The sequence below is a fragment of the Pinus tabuliformis genome, chromosome 9 (assembly GCF_031772625.1).
Source record: "Pinus tabuliformis cultivar Carrire ecotype Pingquan chromosome 9, CPIR1, whole genome shotgun sequence".
NCBI classification, from domain to species: Eukaryota; Viridiplantae; Streptophyta; class Pinopsida; order Pinales; family Pinaceae; genus Pinus; species Pinus tabuliformis.
Window position 1 is genome coordinate 1980318409 of NC_142307.1, and position 25572 is coordinate 1980343980.

The following is a 25572-nucleotide window of genomic DNA, read 5'->3' on the forward strand; positions in this document are numbered from 1 at the left end:
CTAGAATGTGAAACTGATGTGAAGGCCCTCCCTCATCATGGATAATCTCAGGGGGTGGCTGTGGCACCGTGAAGAAGTCGCGAGAGATGAAATCCTCCCAAGCAATACCCTGCTGTGTCAACTGATGCATCACTATGATCTCGATCAGTGCATAATGATATATACTCTTGTGTTGCTGTGCGGGGCTCTTCCTTTGCACTAAGGGCACCATTCTCTCTACATTTCGGCACATGAAAAATGGGATGTTCATCATTCGTACCTGGGTGAAATGCATCAACAAACGGATATGGTACGAATATAAACGTGAAAATCTGCCCTCACAAGTGAAATAGCGCATAATGAACCTCATCAAGGGTGCATACTCATCCCTTAGGAATCTGAAGGGAAAACAGAAGTGAGCTGCCTCATACACCCGCGTTTGATATATGGTTGATAATGAAATTTGTCTAGCTGCTGGCGCTTGTTCCACTCTTCCCCAACATTTGGTATCCCGGTGGCTTGAGCAACAATGTCGGGTGATAGGGTGAATGTAGGAATTTACAGGGTAAGTTCCTCAGAAAGAACACCAAAAGGACACCGCTCACAACCAGATCACAGATCAATACACCAGTATTTTTGACGTGGTTAAAACCGTCAAAGAGGGAAACAGTCCACGGCCTGCGCCAACGTGACTACTACAGGCAATTTATTAATCAAAGAATGAAAATTTACATAAGCTTCTCTCATGCACGGATTACCCGAACAATGACCCTCCATGCGCTTTAAATAGAACTCATGGACCAATCGGGTGTCAAGCCACGGATCAAGTGTCGGTAATACCGAGGAGAGAGTGAACCGTCGGATCACTACATATCGTGACCGTCGGATTGTAAGTTACAAAATGTACAACGGTAAAGAAACACACTTTACCTAACTCTATACTAGACCAAGTTGAACTTAACTATTTCCTATGTGTCGGAATATCCTAACATCCCCCCTTAAGAACAACTTGGGATAGGATTGAAGGATTTACAAATATGACACAATAGGAGAAGGAAGGAGGCACTAGAGCCTATCCCCCCTTAGTGACAACTTCCTGAACTCCAAGCATATATCGAAGTTTAGTGAACTTCGCCTCTGTGAGAGCCTTTGTGAAGATGTCTGCAACCTGATCATCTGTTGAACAATATTGCACTTCAAGAACATGGTCATGAATGAGCTTTCTGATGAAGTGCATGTGTAGTTCAATGTGTTTACTGCGCTGATGCTGGACTGGATCATTGCATAGCTGAATGGCACTTTGATTATCACACCAAAGTGTGGTTGGATGCTGCTGCTCAAAGCCAAACTCTGATAGGATCTGACGAAGCCACAAGGCTTCCTTACTAGCTTCCACGGCACCACGATACTCTGCTTCTGCTGACGAAAGAGAAATGGCACCCTGTTTCTTACAAGCCCATGTAATAGGTCCTGAACCAAGAGTGAAGACATAACCGGCAGTAGACTTCCGATCATCAGGGTCACCAGCCCAATCAGAATCAGTGAAACCAACTAATAGAGGAGCTGCTTTGGCACTGTAATGAATCCCAAACTGTAGTGTACCTCGAACATAACGAAGTATTCTTTTGGCTGCTTTCCAATGACTTTCACGGGGGTTTTTGCATAAAACGAGCAACAAGGCCAACAGCAAAGGAAAGATCAGGACGAGTATGGGTTAAATACAAGAGTTTTCCTACAAGTTGACGGTATAAGGTAGCATCAACTTCAGGAGAAGTACAAGAGACTGAAAGTTTGACTCCAGACTGAAAGGGAGAAGGGGTTGGCTTACAGTCTTCCATGTGAAAATGACGAAGAATATCACAAGCATACTTGGACTGGGAAAGGGAAATACCCTCCTTGGATTGCAAGTCTTGAAGACCGAGAAAATAGTGTAAGTGTCCTAAGTCTGTCATTTCAAATTTCTTTTTAAGGTTGGACTTCACATGGTTGATAAGGTTGGGATCACTACCAGTAAGAATAAGATCATCAACATAAAGAACAAGGATGATAAGAGAGTTGCCCACTTTCTTGGTGTAGACAGTATAACACCGAGAAAAGCCAGATTCTAAAAGAAAGCTATCCATTTTGGCATACCAAGCCCGAGGAGCTTGCTTGAGACCATAGAGAGATTTCTTAAGTCGACATACAAGGCTGGAGTCTGTTTGGATGAAGCCAATGGGTTGTTCCATATAGATTTCTTCATGCAAGTCCCCATGCAAGAAGGCAGATTTAACATCCATCTGATGGACTTCCCATTTTAAAGAGGCAGCAAGGGAAAGAACAAGGCGGATAGAGTTCATTTTGGCAACAGGGGAGAAGGTTTCAGTGTAGTCAATGCCTTCAACCTGTGAAAAACCCTTAGCAACAAGACGAGCTTTATGTTTATCAACTTTCCCATCTAGTCCATACTTGGTTCTGTAAACCCATTTACATCTAACAAGTTTGCGTCCCTTTGGTAGAGGAACAAGATCCCATGTATCATTTGTCAACAATGAATGATATTCTTCATTCATAGCTGCTTCCCAATGTGGATGGCCTAAAGCTTCTACAAAAGTGTCAGGATCATGATTTACTGGAGCTTGAGCCAGTAAAGAAGAGGCTCTTTCAAACTGAGAACGTGTACGTCGCTGATCTGTAGGATCACCGGCAAGATCACCTGCTGCATCCCAAGTAGCACGGACCCATCTTGGAAGTTGAGGATCCTGAGAAGGTGGGGGAGGATTATCATCCTCACTTTCATCATCTGAAGAAGAAATGTTTTCAAAAGTAGAAGAGATAGGAAGAGGTGGCACATCCGCCGGACTAGGCTCGCAGGCCGATTTATTTTCATCAAATTTTACATCTCTTCTAATGATAACATTTTGGGACTTAAATGGAATAAGTCTATAACCTTTTACATCTTCAGAATATCCAACAAAAGTACATTTCTCACTCTTAGGTTCTAAAGCTTTATGCTTTTCATCTGGAATATGGGCCCATGCTTCACTTCCAAAAACACGAAAGTGACTTACATCTGGTTTAATGGAACTCCAAGCTTCTTCTGGAGTGATATTCTTTAGAACCTTAGTAGGAGTGCGATTGATTATATAATTTGCACAATTAATTGCTTCGGCCCAAAAACTAAGACTGGGTCCTTTAGATTGCAGCATACAATTAGCCATTTCCTTTAAGGTACGATTTTTCCTTTCAGCTACACCATTTTGTTGTGGAGTGTATGGAACAGTATGTTGCATTTGAATTCCATTTTCGGTGCAAAAGTTGATGAATGTGTTTTTAACATATTCTCCACCATTATCAGTTCTTAGCTTAAGAATTTGATGTCCAGATTATTTTTCAACAAAGACTTTGAGGGCCAAAAATGTGTTAAATACTTCGCTCTTGAGTTTTAAGAAGTATACCCAAGTGCGTCTAGAGAAATCATCAATGAAAGTTAAGAAATACTTGCAGCCGGAGAATGAAGCAACAGGAAGTGGACCACATAAATCACTGTGCACAAGCTGTAAAGGGGCTGAGGCGTGCCAAGAGGCACGTTTGTCAAAACTGTCCCGATGATGTTTTCCGAGTACACATCCGGAACAAACACCATCTCTGCAAGATACCATAGGAAGACCTGTCACCATATTTTCTTTACATAGATGCTGAAGGGAGCGATAGTTTAAGTGACCAAATCGCTCATGCCAAAGTTTGCTCACTTCATCATTATGAGCAACAAATACTGAGGGAAGATTTGATGACCCAAAGTTGTGAAACTTATACAACCTTGTGGAATCATCAGCAATACCAGTAGCTAGAATCTGTTTAGGATCTCTTAGATCCTTGATTACAACATCATGAGATGAAAATTCAACAATTTTACCTTCACCTGAATGAGTTACCTGATATACAGATAGAAGGTTGCAGGATAAGGTTGGAACACATAATACATCATTAAACTGACCATTGTCTAGATGAACAGTTCCAGTCCCTACAACATTAAGAGATCTATCATCACCAACATATATATTTTTGGTGTTACAATCATTTAAAAAAGAAAACATGGCTTGGTTTTTTGCCATGTGATAAGAGGCTCCAGAATCAATGAGCCACTCATGAGAAGGAAAAGAAGAAATACATTTAATGCATAGCCAGACTGAGATGATTGACAACGACATGCAGAAAGTGCCATTCCGGAAGTTGAAGTTGAAGTATGCTCCACATGGATGTTATGTTTCTTCATTGCGGCTTTCAAGGCTTCCATCTTCTTAAAGCATTTAGATTCTAAGTGGCCATCTCGATTACAAAAGTTACAATGTCTATCAGTCTTCTTCCATTTGTTTTTATTGGTCTTATCATTTTCCTGAAATGATCTTTCATTTTGAAGCTGAGTTTGCTTAGGACCCTTGTTTGGTTTAGGACCATTCTTTTTAGGATATGACTTCTTAGGATTCTTTGAATTTGGTTGCTGCTGGGCGGCTGACGCTTTCTTGGAAGAGTTTCCAAGATTAAGAAGACCAAGGTGTAAGAGTTTTTCTTGTTCTCTTATTAAGGAATCACAAAAGGAGTCAAAGGAAGGGGCCTTGTAGTCTTTTCCTTGACAAATGAAAGCTTCCCTTGTAGAATGGAAAGTGGAAACAAATACAGAGTAGGCTGGTCTCAACTTAGTAAGGATGGAATAAATAAGGTTACTATCTTCTTTCTTAACCTTAACACCTTCCAAGAGATATCTAAGGGTCTTGAATTTGGACAAGAAATCTTCAATGCAAAAAAAATTATTAGGATCCAAAGTAAGCAACTCATTTTCAAGTTGATGGCCTCTAATTTCATTTTTAATCCCAAAAACTTTAGTGATTTTTTCCAATGCTTCATGAGGAGTCTCAAATTCTGCAATATGGAATCTAAGATCAGGAGAAATAGACATCCCTATCAAACCACGTGCTTGATCTTGTCTATTTTCCCATTTTGCAGCCTTGTCTTCATCTTTTGGTTTCTTCTCTTGGTCTGTGGCTATTCTGTAGAGACCTTTACTTCTAAGTAAATCTTCCATGTAGGCTATCCATTGGAAGTAGTTAGTGCTGTTAAGAATGACTTGGCATGGACTTTCCATTTTTTTTTTTAAAACTGAAGCTGAAGATGTTGAAAGTAAGTGTTCCAATGGATAGATCTCGAAAAATTAGGCTGTTTTAAAAAAAACGGCTCTGAAAAAGGCTTCCGGATGAAGAAGTTATGGCTTTTTGAAAAAAATTTGTTGAAGTTGCCGGCAAAGTGCGCGAATGTGCGGGAATGAAAAAATCCGCCCCCACAAAATGGAGACTTGAACCCAACACCTATACTCTCTTAAAATAGCTTTGAACCAATTGATCTATACAAAAAATTTGAGAGAGAGAGGGGGGAGCCTTGGTTTGCGTGCTTGCCTTGAGAAAGCTCTTTTTCCCTACAAAACACAAAACCCAACACGAATATGCAAAGAAAAACAAACCTTGTGGCTCGAAGTTAGCTTTAGCCAAAAAACTAGATATTTTAAAAAAATGAACCTTGCGGCTCAAAGTTAGCTTTAGCCGAAAAACTAAATATTTTTCTCAATGTTTCTAATTTTCCGAGATCACACTAAGGTGCAGGGAAAAGAGCATACGCATGAGAAAAATCATTCCTTTTTGTTTCTGATTTCCCCAGATCGCACAGAGTCGCAGGGCAAAGAGCATACGCAGAAATGAAAGGTATAGATCCGGTTAAAAAAAAGGGCTAAATAAACCGAAACCGAAATAAGCAGAGAAAATAACAGTAAACTGCAAAAACACTGTATACCTCCCGATCTGAAAAATGATGCAGCTAGGGCTACCGGAAACCTTTTCGCGTGAAACGAAAGGGGTTCCTCACTGGAACAGATGCTCCAAACGCAACAGAGCAGTCCTCTCGGCCCGAAAGCAGTCAGAAACAACAGATCTAGGAAACGACAGCCGCATGCAGTTCTACCGGCTTCAGATTTGTATCACCAACGGACGCAGCCCTCAAATAGCTCTGATACCATGTAGGAATTTACAGGGTAAGTTCCTCAAAAAGAACACCAAAAGGACACCGCTCACAACCAGATCACAGATCAATACACCAGTATTTTTGACGTGGTTAAAACCCTCAAAGAGGGAAACAGTCCACGGCCTGCGCCAACGTGGCTACTACAGGCAATTTATTAATCAAAGAATGAAAATTTACATAAGCTTCTCTCATGCACGGATTACCCGAACAATGACCCTCCATGCGCTTTAAATAGAACTCATGGACCAATCGGATGTCAAGCCACGGATCAAGTGTCGGTAATACTGAGGAGAGAGTGAACCGTCGGATCACTACATATCGTGACCGTCGGATTGTAAGTTACAAAATGTACAACGGTAAAGAAACACACTTTACCTAACTCTATACCTAACTCTATACTAGACCAAGTTGAACTTAACTATTTCCTATGTGTCGGAATATCCTAACAGTGAAGTCCACTCCTGCAAGGTTCACATGACCATTGTGTAGATGTAGGACAAACAAGCGGACTAGTTCTCTGTGATGTTGAATTTGTGAGATCCGCTCACAATATCCAAAGCATGATTGATACTGAAAACATGTCATTGCAAGTGCACAAGCTTGCAAATGAGCTAAAGAGGTGGGCTCCTCCCTGACATACCGACCACCTTTACCACCCTTGTGATGCCTCCTTGGCACTTCTACCTCTGGTGTTGAATCACTGTCATAACTCTGCTGATAATCTGATTCGGTCTCTGACATGGTTTTGAAGGCAAGATGGCTGAAATGTAATGCTGACTTTGCACCCAATTAACTGCTGTTTGACTTTTCAAATGCTGCAATTTACTTGAGAGAAAAGTGGATTTGGTAGCTTGCTGACAGTTTGTTGGGCGAAAAACCCAACGCGTAGCACGCCTGGCCCAACGCGTAGCGCCCCTCTGACGCGTAGCGCATGTGCAATTTTGCTCTGAGAAAGGCAGCCTAATGCGTAGCGCGCCCTCCCTGATGCGTAGCGCGCCTCTGAAACTGCCCAATTTGCTCAATGACTCTTACAATCGCCTTTACAAGGATTCTCTTAGCTTGTGAGAGGCAAATGAGTTGCTAATGAAGAGTGATGTGCTTTTATAGGCTCCCTTTAAATTTTTATTTGCCCAAAACCCACTTTATAAAGTTTGAGTGTTGACACTTTTTTGAATTAATTTGGCTCTGACTTCTGGTTTCCTTTCTTTGAAAAAATTGATTGAAATGATGATTTTTTCTGAAAATTTTTGCAGGGATAGCTTCTAAGATGCTTTGGCAAAGGAGACCAAGGCTGCGCTTCAACATTTGGAGAATTTGAAATTTTGACAATTTTTACAAAAACGAGATAACAACCTTTGTTTTTTCAAAAACAGAGTTTTGAAAATAAGGTGAAAATTTAGCTGTACAATGATGAGAATTATTGAAATGATGCTTTATGAAGGACATCCCTCTGGCCTGTTGGTCCTTTATGACCTCTCAAGACAAAAATTGACTCAACCCTAGACCTAAGACTTCAAAAGTTAAAACAAGATGAAAGACCCTTTGAAGATTTTATTTACTTAAGCAAACTTGAACCAGTAGTGCCAAACAGGAGGGGAATAAAAGACACAAACTCCTCTACCAGAGTTATGGCATGCCTAACGGAATGCAACATGATCACACTGATGGGACACCTAATCATGAAATGCAAAGAGCTTTGATCTCTGGTGGAGGGCTACTAGACCGACTCTAACATTGGCTCCAATGGGGACGGTAGCTCCTTGGAGATGCCAAGAACCTCAGACCTCTGGGAGAACAGACCAGTGCTTTCAACCATTGGGCGATGGAGTCATTATTTCCACCTTTGACACAAAACTTTGACACATTTATTGAATGAAAACTTGACTGAAAACTGACTGAAACTTAACTGAAGCTTGACTCAAACCGACTCGATGGCAAACAAATAACTTGAAAAAACTCACTCAACAGACCAAACACAAATGACTCATGACTGACTTAAAACAAGACTTTACAAAGCTTTATGAAGGGCAGCAATCCATCAAGATTTGAAATCATGATGACAACCACCTATGTTTCTTACAAGACAATATATCCTCAAAATATATCAAAATGCCAATGCAACCAATCAAGAAGATGGCTTCTTGACTGATTCTTCTTATCAGATCTTCTGGTCAACAGTACAAACCTATCACTGGGCATCCAAAAACATAGTTGACCATGGCTGCAACAAAACACTGTAATAAACACTTTCATTGCTGGTTGTAACAAACTTGCTAGAGGATCGTAAAAAACATGAAGATTTGCCATTGCCACCTCCTGCTGAAATATCAAGGTGTCCTTCTCTTCTGATTCTGATCTGTCTTTATCATGTGCTTCGGTAAAAGTATGCTCATGGGCTTCAAAAAACTCTGAACAAATGGATGAGCAGATCTCTTCTTGAAAAAACATTTCAGCACATGAAACATATGAAGAGGAATCTAAATGGAAATCCTGAATGTTTTGATCTTCTGTGGTGTGAATGTGTTGTAGGTCATTCTTAAACAAAAAACAATCTTCGAGATTATCAAACATGACAGCCTTATCATCTTTGTGAAAGAAAAAATTATCTTTTTGCTGATCTACAAGACAGTGATCTTTTTCAAAAGAGGAAGAAGTTTCACCAACACTTTCCTGACTATGTGTGCACTGCAAATTTGCTGTAGCTTGGGCTGTAACAAGACCTCTCAAAAGTAGATCTATCTCATCTTCAGACAAAGGAGACAATGCCTTTTGTTTTCTTCTGCTTAAACAGTAATTATCTTCATATGACAGGGCATTCAAACTATCATTTATTACTGAGTTATTGAAAGGAGATTCATCACTTACTTGCACAAAGATCTCATTCTGTTGTTCATGAACATCTGAATCCAAAACTCTGTCTATGACCTCAACAACAAAACTCTCCTTTTCAGGATTCAGCACAAGGTATGCTTGGTCATCACAATCTGAATGTAGTTCTGAAGTAGCTATCCTAACATTATCACATTCTGCAATCTGATCTTCTTCTGTGGGCAGATCTGAAACAAGCTCTTCTCTTTCATCAATTACAGCCATATGACCATCTTCAACCTGTTGATCTTGATTCCGCTGCAAAATATCCTGATCATATTGATGGGTATCCACTAGGTTCTCATCATGTTGCTGAAATGGATTCTCATACAAAACCTCCATGATCTCATCATCCATAAAATTATCATCTTCATAATATTTCTCAAGGCTTTCAATAAAAGTAGAAGCATGTTTGCAACAGTCATGAACTAAATTTAATGATGGATAAGATGCTTGATATTTTTCAATGAACAAGGCATGAAAATCCTTTAAACAGTAAATACAGGCCAGCGGCAAATTTTCATACCAGGATTGGGCTTCACCTTCCAGAGTGGCCAGGAATATCTTCATCAAGCAATCTTCAGGAAAATCAACTTTCAACTTGCGAATATGCATGTGAAATCTAACCAGATGTAAAGCAGCGTCCTTCCTACCATCATCTTTAAATGTAGGCAAATTCCTTGACCAATCTACCTTCGGAATTTTATTTGGAAAACCAAGGATGTGATCTCGGCTCATGGGAGCATATCTTCTTGTGATTCGGTCCATCTTGAAAATCTCACAGCCACTGATCTCCCTGCAGTGAAGTTACCATGAAGCATTGATTTCTGAATTTGTCAGTGAATGAAGTCGTCAGATGAATGATTTGAGCCTTCTTATGCCTGATCGTTGTCCACCATCAACAATCAGATCTGAACTTGATACATGTACTGGGGTAATTAACAAGTTAAATGTCACGTTTACAAGCTAGACCGGAGATTGACTGAAGCAGCGTTTATCTACTTTCGCTAATGCAAAGCAAAAGCGTTTCGAAGGCTACCTGGCATAACTTCAGGCTCCGTCTGTAGCTTATAAAACAAATGACATCAACAAGCAAACCATTTGTTCTTCCCCAGTATGGTCGCCAATATGTTAGCGCTCGAATTTGGCCTCAGGCTGAAGAAGGCAAAATCCAAGGCAACATCAAACCACTTAGCCTCGTAGCTAGCCCTACGAGGACAGGAGAGGGCTCTCTCCGGGTCTATCTCGGAAAAAGGTTTTCAAAGGGCTGAGATGACCAATAAAGAACACTGATTTTAGGCTAGTAAACTGATAGGGAAAGTTTGATTTCAAATTTTTAGGGTTTTGTTGGAAAACTGAGCACGGCAATTTTGGGTGCGGGGATGAGACACAGTTTTTGCAGAGGTCTTTTTGGGGCAAGGTAGGAGATTATCTTGATGCCTTTGAAGGAGCTGAATGGATAGGTATGACTGGTGAGGAGCTAAGGAGAGCAAGAAACCATCAAGAGTTCTCCTTAAACAGATGAAAACATAGATATTAAGCAAACTTAAAGGCAGAGCATAGAAACCATGAATCCTACCTTAACACTTCATTTACTTAATTTGCAGAAGAGAAGAGTAAGAAAATGATACACATAACAAACTTACAAGTACATGAGAGAAACACACCATCAACACAAATCACCATAGGAATCCCAAATAGTGCTGCAAAAGCCTGGTCTTTCCTTTGCCAAAATTGCAGAGATACAAAGAGTAATACAGTCTAAGCTTATCCCTCAAGAGTCCAACCATGAAAATGACTAAGAAAGTACATAATATAGGCAAGCTAACACATTTCCTTGCCTCTAGGGGTCGAGCTCATCATCCTAGGAGCTGTTTCAACCAATTCTAAACTGAGCACTACAATCTAGACAGTCAAAACAACTTGCCTCTATAAGTTAGGAAACCAATTCATTCATTAATTTTTTGCTATTTTATGAATGAATCTTCTAGAATAGGTAAAAAAGTATCATGTCAACATGAAAATACATTAATTACATCAAAGAGGGTGAAAAATCCCATGAAAAGTCAAAACTGGTCAAATGTTGCGTTTTCCTGAGCTGAAGATGAAAAATTGAGAAAATGTCCTGATGCGTAGCGCGCCATTTCTCAACGCGTAGCGCGCCTTTGAGCCCACTTTTGGGGCACTTCTCGGCATCCAAATGAAGCTCAAGTAGGCTTGTTGGAAAGGTCTGGATGTCTACTCTTCAGCCCAAGTGGAATTTCTCAATTTGGTGCCCATTTGCCCCTCCAAAAATGCAATCTCCCAAGACTGCTTCCTATGTGTCCAAAAAGTGGCAGAAGGTCATTTTTTGCTTGTTTTTTGACCTTTTGGGGGCCCAAACCTCAATGAAATGTCTTGGCAGTGGCTGAGCAAGTGTAATTTGTCATGACAAATCCAAAAATGCAGAGTTTTTGTGAAATGGACCTCCCCATCTTCAGGGTAGCGCGCGGCGTGCTACGCGTTGAGGGCAAAAACCTGTTTTTAGCAAAAAAATTCAAAATTGACCAAAATTGCTCCAAATTTTCTGAATTTTGAGCTGGGGGTGTATCATTGAGCACCATGCTCCTTCAAGGAGGCTTCAGCCAAAATCTGAAGTGGATCGGGCCTTTTCCTCCGTTTTAGTGCCTTGGCCAATCGTCCTTTAAGTACCTTCATTTTCGCTTTGCACACATGCATGCGGGCCCAATAATGATTCTTCATGTGGCGGAGCATATCTTTGTCCCTGTTTGCCTTAGCTAGCAACTTCTCTAAATGAGTGTTCACCCGGATGAGCATAGACCCTTGCTCAATAGGTGTCAAATCACCGGGTCTCTTGCGAGCCAAGTTCCGGTCTTCTCGGATCCTCCGCAACTCATCAAGAGTGTGTTCATCCTCTAACTGTTTGTTGCGCTGCTCTAAGTATTTGATTGTCCAATTTGCCATTTCCAACTTTTGCTGCAACAAGTGATTTCCAGCGTTTAGTTGCTGAATGATCTCCTTTGGCTCCGAGCTAGGAGAACTGATGTCAAGGTCAATGATGTCTATGTCCGGATCACCTGATGGTCCCTCATCAATCATGGGCTGCTTGCCCCTCTCCTGTACCTGTGCTGCTGTCGAAAGCGAGGCCCCTTCCACCTGATGTGGAGATAACACTCGCTGTGCGGATGAAGAAGGCGAGACCCATTCCACCTAGTGTGGAGATAATACTCGCCGTGCAGATGCAAATAAGGCACTGTGGCCTCTCTGATATGTAACACATGCTGGGGTGCTGACATGCTCGAGATCTAGAATGTGCAACTGATGTGAAGGCCCTCCCTCATCATGGATAATCTCAGGGGGTGGTTGTGGCACCGTGAAGAAGTCGCGAGAGATGAAATCCTCCCAAGCAATACCCTGTTGTGCCAACTGATGCATCACTATGATCTCGATCAGTGCATAATGATATATACTCTTGCGTTGCTGTGCGGGGCTCTTCCTTTGCACTAAGGGCACCATTCTCTTTATATTTCGGCACATGAAAAATGGGATGTTCATCATTCGTACCCGGGTGAAATGCATCAACATATGGATATGGTACGAATATAAACGTGAAAATCTGCCCTCACAAGTGAAATAGCGCATAATGAGCCTCATCAAGGGTGCATACTCATCCCTTAGGAATCTAAAGGGAAAAACAGCAGTAAGGTGCCTCATACACCCGTGTTTGATATATGGTTGATAATGAAATCTGTCTAGCTGCTGGCGCTTGTTCCACTCTTCTCCAACATTTGGTATCCCGGTGGCTTGAGCAACAATTTCGGGTGATAGGGTGAAGTCCACTCCTGCAAGGTTCACATGACCATTGTGTAAATGTAGGACAAACAAGCGGACTAGTTCTCTGTGATGTTGAATTTGTGAGATCCGCTCACACTATCCAAAGCATGATTGATACTGAAAACATGTCATTGCAAGTGGACAAGCTTGCAAATGAGCTAAAGAGGTGGGCTCCTCCCTGACATGCCGACCACCTTTACCACCCTTGTGATGCCTCCTTGGCACTTCTACCTCTGGTGTTGAATCACTTTCATAACTCTGTTGATAATCTGATTCGGTTTCTGACATGGTTTTGAAGGCAAGATGGCTGAAATGTAATGTTGACTTTGCACCCAATTAACTGCTGTTTGACTTTTCAAATGCTGCAATTTACTTGAGAGAAAAGTGGATTTGGTAGCTTGCTGACAGTTTGTTAGGCGAAAAACCCAACGCGTAGCGCGCTTGGCCCAACGCGTAGCGCCCCTCTGACGCGTAGCGCATGTGCAATTTTGCTCTGAGAAAGGCAGCCTGATGCGTAGCGCGCCTCTGATGCGTGGCGCGCCCTCCCTGATGCATAGCGCGCCTCTGAAACTGCCCAATTTGCTCAATGACTCTTAAAATCGCCTTTACAAGGATTCTCTTAGCTTGTGAGAGGCAAATGAGTTGCTAATGAAGAGTGATGTGCTTTTATAGGCTCCCTTTAGATTTTTATTTGCCCAAAACCCACTTTATAATGTTTGAGTGTTGACACTTTTTTGAATTAATTGGCTCTGACTTCTGGTTTCCTTTCTTTGAAAAAATTGATTGAAATGATGATTTCTTCTGAAAATTTTTGCAGGGATAGCTTCTAAGATGCTTTGGCAAAGGAGACCAAGGTTGCGCTTCAACATTTGGAGAATTTGAAATTTTGACAATTTTTACAAAAACAAGATAATGACCTTTGTTTTTTCAAAAACAGAGTTTTGAAAATAAGGTGAAAATTTAGCTGTACAATGATTGAGAATTATTGAAATGATGCTTTATGAAGGACATCCCTCTAGCCTGCTGGCCTTTATGACCTCTCAAGACAAAAATTGACTCAACCCTAGACCTAAGACTTCAAAAGTTAAAACAAGATGAATGACCCTTTGAAGATTTTATTTACTTAAGCAAACTTGAACCAGCAGTGTCAAACAGGAGGGGAATAAAAGACACAAACTCCTCTACCAGAGTTATGGCATGCCTAACGGAATGCAACATGATCACATTGATGGGACACCTAATCATGAAATGCAAAGAGCTTTGATCTCTGGTGGAGGGCTACTAGACCGACTCTAACAGAAAGGACCAAGGAAGAAAGTTGGCATGTCCAAGGTAGAATGTTTTCAATGTCATAAGAAGGGTCACTATAGAAGTGATTGTCTCGAAAACGCAAGAAATAATAAGAGAGAAAGAGATCATGCTAACATTGCTAAAGAAGCATATTCAAAGAAATCCAAACCCAAAGAATCTGACATAAGGGACCTGCACTACTAAGTCCTTTGTTTTTAGTCTTGGATGTCCTATTTTGTATTTTTGATGTTTTAAAATCTATAGGTTTTAACATGCTTTTGGAAAATACATCTTCTGTTGTTTTATAAGTTTATAGGTATCCCTCGAAAGCTTTGGAGGGAGCCCCCAACATCTCCCAAACATAAGTATCTCATTTCCTTTTAGTTTTTGTTTCATGTACTAGTTTAAGTTTTTTATTATATTAACACTAATCACCATTCTCCCTCTATTGTCTTGATTAGGAAAACATCTGCTATACCCTCAAGGAGTATTGAAGAAAGCCACCCAAGGTAAGGTTTGTCAAAGTTGTGCCTTAAACTACAAAACATTGATTTCTTTAAATGTTTTGTTCATTTGTAAATCTTTTACTAATAGTGTTATGTCTAGCTATATTGAATCATATTTGATTCTTATTTTGGGTGATTCATCACTTGATAAATCTACCCCACGCATATTCTTAACTGATTTTATAGAACCCTTGATAGGTTCTCTGGAAAACCCTAACCTAAGGGTATGCTAATGTGAATGTTTGAAACCCTAAACTGCTTAGGGTTATTGAGAAATGTTATTTGAAGTCTTAATTGATAATGTCATGTTTGGGATTTTTGGTATGATCATAGAAACCTAACTTGTTAGAGTTGAATGATAAAGTCTAAAATTGCGAACCTTCAAAGTTTTGGTAATTTTGGATTTGCTATGTTCTTATACTGAAACCCTAACTCATTAGGGTTTGGTGGAATGTGTAAGCAAGACTCTTATAATGTATTAGAAATGATTTTCTTGAAATGTGTGTTGTCGGCACTTTGTGTTGATGTATAGGTCCCGAAGTTGGAAAGGTGGCATTGGTCTTTGAGCTCTTACATGTTGGAATTTCTAAGTCTAACTGTTAGAAATCCTTCATGTACTTTCTGATTTATTTCTACCTACTTGTTTTGTTTAATTAACAAGTTATTTACCATGTAAATAAATACAAGTACATGTTCAACACATTACAGATCATCAACTGAAGGAAAAAAAAAGCAAACAAGTGACACCGTTGTTTTTGGACTAATGTCCCCGGAAAAACCCAATGCGGGAAAATCGGTGCAGCTATTTGAGGGTTTTATTATTAAGCAGTTTCAAAATACAGTCTGGGTGCCAAACTGTCTCACTCAACAGAGAATGATCTCGGCAGTAGTACCTCTCATTCAGAGACAGATATTCTAGCTAAAATCTTGTACGAACAATCCCATAGTTCTCAGCTGCAATATGCCCCACGAAATCTCCAGCGTCTGCCTCTAAGAACTGCGTCAGCCTCCCTGGCCCAGCATCACCCCAACTCGCCCTGTGTCAGCCTCTGGAGGCACTGCGTCAACCTCTAGAGCCTCTACGTCACCCACGCTGGCTCTCTCTAGCACTGCGCAGCTCCTGGCTGCCTCTGCGTGGGCCCTAATTGGTTCTGCGTGGCCTCTCGCTAGCTCTGCATCCCTCTCTCCCGACTTTTGCGCTGATGCTCCCGATACCCTATCTGCCTCTCTGCTTCTGTATTCACTGCCCCTCAGCTGCAACTCTAATCACTCCTTCAATTTCCTCGGCAAGCCCTGCCCCAGAAAATCGAATTCTTGATCAACTCGGTGTGTTGTCCAAGTGACCCTCAAGCCTCCCCTTATACTTTTCTCGTTGACAATTCAACAGCCGAGATTAAGTCCTTAATCAATGGCTAAGATTAGATCTGGCTTGATCCATGACTTTTGGACCATTCTAACTCATTAAAAATATTAATTATTTTAATATCTCCCAAACTGGTTAGCTTCTGCCCAAACCATTTCTGGGTATTGGAGATCTCATGTGCTTTAGCCTCTCCACCAATTCTCGTGGCTAGAGCACATCTAATGCTACCCCAAATCAACATTACACGCACCTGGATTTCTGGGTTGATGGTTAGCAAGTAACCCTGATGGTACCTAGAGAGGTTGAAAGCTTGACTCCATATTATTCCCACTTGGATAAATTACCCCAGTCAGGAATCTAATCCATGGCATTGCAGTGCCTAAACTGTTAGGCCCCTACACTAGTAGTATAGGGGCCCCTATACTACTAGTGTAGGGGCCTAACATAAACTGTTGAGAGACCAATGGATAGATTGCCCTGGTCAGGAATCTAGTCCATGGCATTGCAATGCCTAAAGCTCTTCATGTTTCATATAGTTGAGTTCTTCCTTATACTTGTATATGATGAATACCTCCCTAGTTAAGAGGGAATGTTGAAAAATGTAACTAAGTTCGGTCTTCATTTAATGTATTCGAGTCATCTTGTAATGTACTAGTCAAAAGAATAAAGAAAATAATAATAATTATTATTATTATGACTTATTAAAGCATGGGTTTCATGCTTGGATCATCATGTTTTAGGTCAAAGTCCCCATTAAGGACTTCTAGGATTTATTCTGAGTCAATAGAGTCATTGTACTTTTAAAGAGACCCTCCTTGGGCTTTTGAATCATGTCAAAAGGTTTAGTATTGAGTCAAATGTAGTTTATGTATCCTCCACACCAAGTCGGCCTAGAAGAGATCAAGTCAGTCTAAGGACATCAACTTGACCTCCCTTGAAGCCTATAAATAGAAGCAAGTCGAATTCATTGGTGCATCTCATCTCAAGCAAGTTCGATATCCCTAAGGAAGTCTAAGAAGTGCGAAGTGGGTCTAAGGTATCCAAAGGAAGTGCGAGTTGGGTGGAGTCGAAGGAGAAGAAGAAAAATGAAACTTTGGTGCCTCTCTCTCTCCATTTCATGCCCTAGTTTAAGAGATCGAAGTCTTCCAAGTTTCGCTAATCCCGGAAGCTGCCAGACGTCGGAAGCTGCTACATAATCAAAGTTGCAGGAAAAGAGGTCAAAGATTTGGGAGGCTGACTTGGTGTGGAGGGAACGTTTGGTCTTTGTCTAGGGTGAACAGTCTCAAAGAATACTATTGAAAGGAAGAGAACTTTGACTGGGTTTTCCCCTTGAGGGGGGTTTCCCCTGGCATAGTGCCTATATCTGATGTCCATTGTTTTATATGCTTTCGCTTTGGTAATTGCTTGATGAACTAAAGAAAGAAGATATAAAGAAAATTTAATAAGAAGTCAAGAACATCACAAGTAATTATCAAGTATAAGAAAATCTTTCTGCCTTTCTGATTTTCTAACATCTCTAAATAGTGATATATCATGTATGGGCCATGTTTGAATGAATGAATGTTCCTAGAGACATTTTGTCTTGATAAGTCGCCAAATATTGTTGAACGAAGTATAAAGACCTTGAAGCTCCTTCCATTAAGCCGTAATGCCCAACGAAGTTGCTTTTTAGGCCTCCTTGACAAGTGGAAAATAAATCCAAACTCTTGATCTTCCATGACTCCATCTCTCCCAAAGGACTAGGCATTGGTCCTCCATAGGTGACCACCTTAGAGCATTTTTTTGCACCTTCTCTCTTTCTTTCTAGGCCTAGCCTACATAGATCACATAGTGCATCACTTATCTCACAATCTAGCCATCCAAATACTTCAATTTTTGCTCCACAACTGCGTTGGAGTTTGCTTTAGGGACCTTGCAAATTTGAAGCAAATCCGACGGTGGGGCCTCGAGATATTGCAAACCCTAGCTCGATGACCATTTCTTGCCCTAGGTTTCCCTTGGCTAGTGACCTCATTGGGATTATTGCATCAAAATCAAAGAAAATTTCTCCTTTAATCCCTTTCTCCCCCCCTTAATCAGGTCAAGCACACCCTTGGTTGATAGATTCCATCCCCTTGACCTAATTCTGGATCCACTTGGCCCCGTGTCGTCAGGTAACCTTTTGAAAATAATTCCATAAAGACCACTTGGTATACAAGTTTCCACAAGGATCTTAGGGTCTAGAAATCTCCTTGATAAATCATATACTCAAATCCTAGCCCTTGGGGTTCTCCTAAGCCCTTCCTAGAGAGCCTTTCATCTTTCTTTAAAAGAAAGCTAGCCATATATTTGAGCCTCTCTTGTGAATAGGCTTCTAGCATCACCTTTCACCCTATCATTGATCCATTTATCTTCGTGATCCTCATTATACCAAGTTTCCTCCCATCGGTGAAAGTCCGTAAAGAGCAAGGAGCCTTCGCTGAGGTGACAATGGGCGATAGCTCCTTTATTGCCCTTGACCTCATAGTTGCCCTATAGGACCTGTTACCCACCATTTTGTGGGTAATATCCCTAGGAGAAATTTTTTTTCTCCAAGATGGTCCTCAACCTGCAGCCCCTTGCAGCCACTAGCTTGCTCATTGTGCCATTTCTCCGCCACCTGAGCCATCCATGTGGTCTCTCGCCCATATGCCATGATCTTATGTTTGAAGATGGGCCTCCCAAACCAAAGGTATGCCTTGTCATTTGGAAATTGAGTATTGTGGTTTTATTATCATGGACACTTCTAGGCATGGATTAATGGGGGGATTTGGCAGAAAGAATTGGCTAGGTCTGTGCTCTTGTCCCCTAGTCCCCTTTTAGGTATTAACCTTGGATGTTAGTCCCATGGGATCTCTTTTACTGACCATTTGGCTCTAGGGATGGTATTTCATGGGAAACCCAAATTTTGGTTGTGTGGTCCCACTGCTTTATCCACTTATAATACCCTCTTTCCATTCATTACTACCCCATTCATCATTTCTCCCGCCTAGGTCCACATTCCTCCACTAGGTTCACATAGGGTTAGCATGCCCCTTCCCCTTGCCCACACCTTGGGTCAAGGCCTGGAACGAAGCCTGGAGGCTGATGCAACTAAAAAGAAAGATAAAAGCATATATGCCCACATTCAACAAGAAAATGTACCAAAAAATGCAAAAGATGGTCGGGACAAACACATTTAGCACGTAGGCAAAAGCTAATACATGAGCTCTACCCCATCATCATGGCCATCACCCTAGTTCCTACAAGTTCTATGAGCCTCCTTCATCATAGGAACCCATGATTGTCCCAACCCTTGGTGGGCAATGAACCACCCCACCTTAAAAGGGGGTATTCACTATTATATCTTATACATCATGCTCTTACCCCTTGAGCCCCGAGCAGTTAATCAAAGAAAATCATAAAAAGACAAAAGGCAAATATAAAAAGGGTGGAAAAATCAAGGTCGGGGTCACCTCATGTACCACTATTCCTCCCTCCTATACATCATAAACCCAAGTGTGGGCTTCCCTCTTATTAGCCACCCTTGTACCCCAGCATGTGACCCAAAGTTGCCCCTTCTCATCCCCTACTTCATTCACCCATCTGTCACATGCCACCACCTTTTGAGGGATGTACCTTGACTATATTATCCGCTTTAGAAGTAGAAACCACCTAATAGGATTATTGGTTAACCCCATTTGGAGTTCAGGAGACATTGGCACATCCCAAAGCCCATTATGGAAGGGCAGGCCATTATGAAGTCCTCATTTGTGGTCCATGATTGGTAGACTCATTTACTCGATTTCTCTAATGACTTGTTGTATTGGAAGACTAGGGGATGCATTGGATCTTATGCAAGATTGCAGATGGTCTCCATTTTGGGTTTTGTCTCCCTATACTGGGTCCTAATCCTCTAAAGTGCTATATTGGCACATGTAGGGTGTGCGTTGAGAGCCATCGGCCTCCACAGCAATAGACAACACTCCATGGATCCCCACAACCATTCAGAGATTGCTCGTGGTTCACTTATTGGACAAGGAAGATGCACTTGATCCATCATGCCCAGTTGGCCCCATATTTGCACCATACACTTGGCAAATGATCCAAGACTTGCACGATGATGTGGCATCACCTACACCACCATCCTAGCCCTTGTAGGGGATTTACAGGTATCTTCGATTTGTTTGGAGACCCATGAGGACACTTTTGTGGCCCCAAAAGTCATTTGGAGCACCACAGGTTATTACAAGGGGTCAACCCCTTGTCCACTGCTTTTGAGGGTCATATTCTTCATTGTGGCACCCATGGACCTCATTAGGCCTCTTAGAGGGCCCTATGACATGCATAGATTATTATTTGACCTCTTGAGAGGCTTACTCTTTCATTTATGAGCTAGCTTGGTGGGTTTGTCACCAAAAGTTGAATTATTAGAACATTATTTTATTCTTGGGGCTTATGTAGGCCAAGGAGGCTAATTCGAACTCCTAATTCATGTATAAATACAAGTGAGATGAGTTCATTTGCTCATCATCACTTTGGATTGGATCTCTTCTCTCTCTTGAGAATTTCGCAATTTTTCTAGAGGATGAATTGGAGCTTTATTGATGAATTTTGATGTGTGGATATTGGTCTATCTTATCTCGGAGCTTCTCTTTTGTCAATTATGGATTGTTGGATATACTCTGTTACATGTAAGTACATGCTTTTAATGTCATTCTTGCTTTACTTTTTCATATACATTGGACTGGGACTTTTCGCTATTTCTAGGGCTAATTGTTGCGTGCATTTACTGCTTAAAACTATGGAATTTTGTCTCTATTATAACATCTCTCAATGTATGGGCCACGTAATGTGAACAAAATTTCCTAGCGGTAATTCTATCGAAGAACTCGACCTTGATAAGCCATCTCCTTTGCACATCGAAGTATAAAAGCTACAAGATTACTTCTCCTTGACCTAAAAGGCTAGTGAAGTGGTCTTGAGGACTCCTTGACTGAATCAAGAATCCTACTCATATTTCATCATAGACTCCATTCTCCCAAGACTAAGGCATTGATCTACCAAGAGGTAGTCACCAAAAATCACATCCTTTCACTTTCATTCAAGTCTAGCCAAGTTGGGGCACCTAGGGCATCAATTTCCCGACAAGCTAGCTGTTGGGACTCAAAAATGTCATATTTTCATCCACCTTTTTCCTTACATTTCATCATCCCATTAACATGTTATCATATCACTTTCCTACATACACTTGGGTTTCACCTTCTTATTTTCCATTTTATTCATTTTTGTATTATAAGTGAATTTATGATTAATTATTAGAAAATGTACATATTTTTATATATATCTCAAGAATATGTGAGTTTTGTGATGTAGGAAATATGTGAAGAATTAATATCTCCTCCACCATATCAAGGAGATAATTATGCAAGCCTTTTTCTACGGAGAAAATCATGGAGGCATATCGAGAAAATCATGGAGGCGTATCGAGAAAATCATGGAGGCATATCCTATCCTAAGGAGAAAATCATGGAAGCATATCTTATCCTAAGGAGAAAATCATGAAGACATATCTTATCCAAGATATGAGAGATTTGTGGGATCATGGTTGAGAGATTTGTGCGATGATATCTTGTAATAATGGGAAACTAGTTGAGAGTGCTTGAGAGAATATTTGATATGTAATTATGGAAAGGTTATCTTCTTCATGTATATAAGAGAGTGCTCTCTCTTCATTGGGGTGAATAATAAATAATAGAGAATGGAGATTAACTTTGATTCTTTCATGATTTGTAATTTAGTTATTGTAATATAATTTGACATAGTTTTATTGTTATGAGCTCATATCTGTTGTTTGCCATTCACTTCTTCACATGTTGTATTTATTTTCCTTTATGCAATTTCATGCTTTCCTAGTTAGTGTTTCAATGCTTTAATTTGATTTCAGTAATTTAGATTAGATTAGATTAGATTAGTTCCACTTCAGTCCTGCATATATAGTGCATGTGTCTCGTAAGTCTACGGACCTCGGATTGATAAATTAAATAGTTGGGTAAGTACTACAACGGAATTAAACGAACATAGTTTCACCCAACATTTTGGCGCCGTTGCCGGGGAGGCACGATGGATTGAAGTTTAGTTTGATTTTTCTGCAAGTGTGTTTAGACATGTTCCTAACTCCGAGGTGTTAAATGCGGTAAGACGTGGGGAACAGCCTACGCATCGCATTCGAGATACCGTAATGGGCTCGACCTCTTATGGATCAGGGCATGTAGGGTGTGTTTACATTTATGCAAGTGTGAATTTTGATTTCTGCAAGTGTGTTTGATTTTCGCAACTGTGAAGAATGTGTGATGAATTCATGGTTCATGGTTATAATTGAAGCATTCAATTACTCAATTAATGTGCAATCCTTGTAAGAGGGTTTAATTGAAGTATTGAATTCAAGATTATTTCTGTGGTCCTTTTGTTTTTAGTGTGCTGATTTTTATTTGTTTTTTTTTTCTTTCAACATGATTTTATAATGAATGTCAGCTTGGAACTACTCACTCAGATCCTTGCAGAAGTTGGAATCTCCTCTTCCCTGGAAAAGGAGATCTGGACAAAAATTGAAAGTTCAACTACTCCCCAAGAAATAAATGAAGATTCAACATCTGAAGAATCCTGCGTATCTGATGGCGAACAACCATTCGAACAGGAGATCGAAGAAGAAGAGCAGCAGATCGGAGAAGAAGAACAGGAATTACAGCATAATCTGAGTGAGAGTAACTGTGCTTATCAAAGCTTCATCGAACAATGGTTCCAGGTAAGTACTAGATTAGATTCATCTTTTAATTTTTTAGTTAATTTGCAGTTACAACAACTAGACTCATCCACTCTCGAATATTGTCATTTTTCATTTGACAAATTGCTATTGAATCTATTGTTGCTACTGCTACGTGAATGGCTTCATTGGAAGTTTAACTACACATAACTAATTTGTAAATTCTAATTAGTATAGAGTAGGTAGGCTTTTAGATTTAGCTTTTGCTTTCATTTTCAGTTCTGCTTTTACCTAGAATAAGTATGCTCTCCTCCTGCGTCTTTGTATGATCTCGAGGATCAGAAAATAGGTTTCAGGTTTGCTTAGAATAAGTATGCTCTCCTCCTGCGTCTTTGTACGATCTTGAGGATCAGAAAATAGGGATGATTTAGGCGACCAATTTCAGGAATAAATAAATGTTTTGCAATATGCTTCATCAAAAATATCTTTCAATATGCAAATTTTTGTGTCCATTTGTTAAAAAGAAAATTTAAAACTAACCATTTTTGTTTTTAAAGATAGGATTAATTTCATTTTCTAGACTGTTAATAATAAAAATAACAAAATAATAAATAAAATAATAAATAAAATAATAAATAAAATTAAAAAATTAAAAATAAATAAAACAGTCAACCAGCGCACTCATGTAAAACAGTAAAATAATGAAATTTTCAGGATGGGTAGTAGCCGAGAATCTGGTTGGGCTCTTCTCGTAATTCTCAAAAGGAGTGCAGAACCAAAGAACTAGCCCTGTCTTCAACCAATTGCGGTACAACAGTGATACTATGTGGGATTGCTGCTGATTTGCTTGGATCCAATATTCACACACCCACCCCAATGCTTGCCAACTTTGTTGCCATACCCATAGAACTGAGTTTGGTGGTGCCTTTCTTGCGTCTTGGTGAAGTCATTACTGGCGGGGATCATTTTGCTTTGACTTCAGATGCACTAAGGATGGTCATAACTGGTCAAGCTTCTCATGATGTTCTTCTCATCCTCACCCAGAACCCATCCATACGCAATCCCTACAAACGTCAATTTTAAAAAGCAGTCTATGTTCAAACCAGGGAAAATCTAGACAAACGAAGACATGGGTTTTTTTCATAATAAAACGAATTATATAACCCAGAAATCGTTTGCTTAAATTCCTCACGGTCTAAGAGGAAATCGTGGTTCTTCAGAGCCCTATTTTGCTAACTGCGTGAATAAAAACGGTTTTGTACATCTGTCTTTTGAAGGCTCTGTCAGGTGGATAGGCTGATTGCCATTTGCTTTATGCATTGTTGCATGTCAAGTATCATATCTTTGCACCTGTGAAAATCCCCCTCAAGTCCTGCATGATCATCGAGCTCTCGAGCTCCTGTCGTTTGGAGCCAAGGAGAGAAGCCCGTGTCGCGACTTCTTGTCCCTGGAACCGGATCCGTTCGTTCTCAGGCACCATGATCCGATTTATATTGCTTCAGAACAGACAAGGAAAGACCCGCCTTGCCAAATTCCACTCGAGGAATCGGAGAAACATAAACTCGAATATGAGGTGCATCGGCTTGTCGTTAACAGAGACCCAAAATTCACGAATTTTGTAGAGTTTCGAACACACAAGGTGATTTACAGGCGATATGCAGGCCTCTTTTTCTCCATGTGTGTGGACATAACTGATAATGAACTGGCTTATTTGGAGAGCATTCATTTATTTGTTGAGATATTGGATCATTTCTTCAGCAACGTATGTGAGCTTGACCTAGTATTCAATTTTCACAAGGTATATTTGATATTGGATGAATTTATCCTTGCAGGGGAGTTGCAAGAAACAAGTAAAAAGGCAATTATTGAAAGAATGACTGAGTTGGAACGACAGGAGTGAGAAGCTTGCATGATCCAAGTGTGACATCTCCTAAGTAGCAGAAAATTACCTCCTGCATTATTTCTTTTTTTTTTGCTGTTTCTGCTTGCAGTTTGACAACATTGTCATATTTTTTAAATATTTGATTGTATGACCCCATTATTGTCTGCATTGTTTTTCTCTGTTTAGTGCCTTATTATTTGATTTGATTTAATTAGTTGCATCTTTTCTGAGGTATGCAGGCTTTGATGTTCAACCTGAATTCTATAGTGCTGACAGTAGTTGGGTTCATTTGTTCTCTTCCGGCACATGTAATAGATTTTTTTTTCCTGCTCTTTTTCAATTGAAAAACAAAAAAAAATAAAAAAAAAAATAAAAATATTCTAATAAAAAAAAAAAAAAACAAAACATAAAATAAAAAGAAAAAAGAAAAAAATAAATAATAATTGCCCTCATTCATTCATACACTCACTACTTGTTCCCTAACAAATACAATGCTTTTTCAAATGTTTTAAATGAATTTTTCTGCAAGCCACTAAAAACATTTTGAAACAAGTATTGCACAATCAATGAGTACATTGCATGGGGACATGCAATAATTTTAGTTGGGGGGAAATCAAAGTATGTTGGATTTTTTTGTGAATTTATGGGCAAAAGTTAGATATACTAACAAGTGAAATGAGATTGGTGTTATGTGTAGGACAACGAGAAGCTTATGCAGAAAGCTCAACATTACGATGCGACACCTTTTTCATCCACAATTAGAGTTATTTCGGAAAATAATTAAAAAATGGACATTTTGTAAATTCTTGAAATGCGCTAATTTGTTTTTGAGTCACTTCATACAGGAATGATCGATGGAGATGGCACACGAAGATGACAATTTTTATGCAGGAATGGTGCTAAGTTTTTCAGAGTATGCAAAGTGATTTTTCCAAATCACAATGAAGCATGCATCATTGGACGCTTGAAGGAACAAATTCTTCACTGCACATATCATGACATTTTCCACTACACACCTTTTGCGTCATGACTACTCACCATC

At 40.1% G+C, this 25572-nt stretch overlaps 1 protein-coding gene and 1 pseudogene across 6 annotated transcripts in view; one reads left to right on the forward strand and one right to left on the reverse strand.

Moving 5' to 3' along the window:
* Nucleotides 1-25572, reverse strand: part of LOC149156945 (uncharacterized) — a 413330-nt gene that overhangs the window by 251133 nt on the left and 136625 nt on the right. The gene's annotated exons all lie outside the window — the stretch shown is intronic.
* Nucleotides 24042-24563, forward strand: LOC149156947 (AP-2 complex subunit sigma pseudogene; annotated as a pseudogene).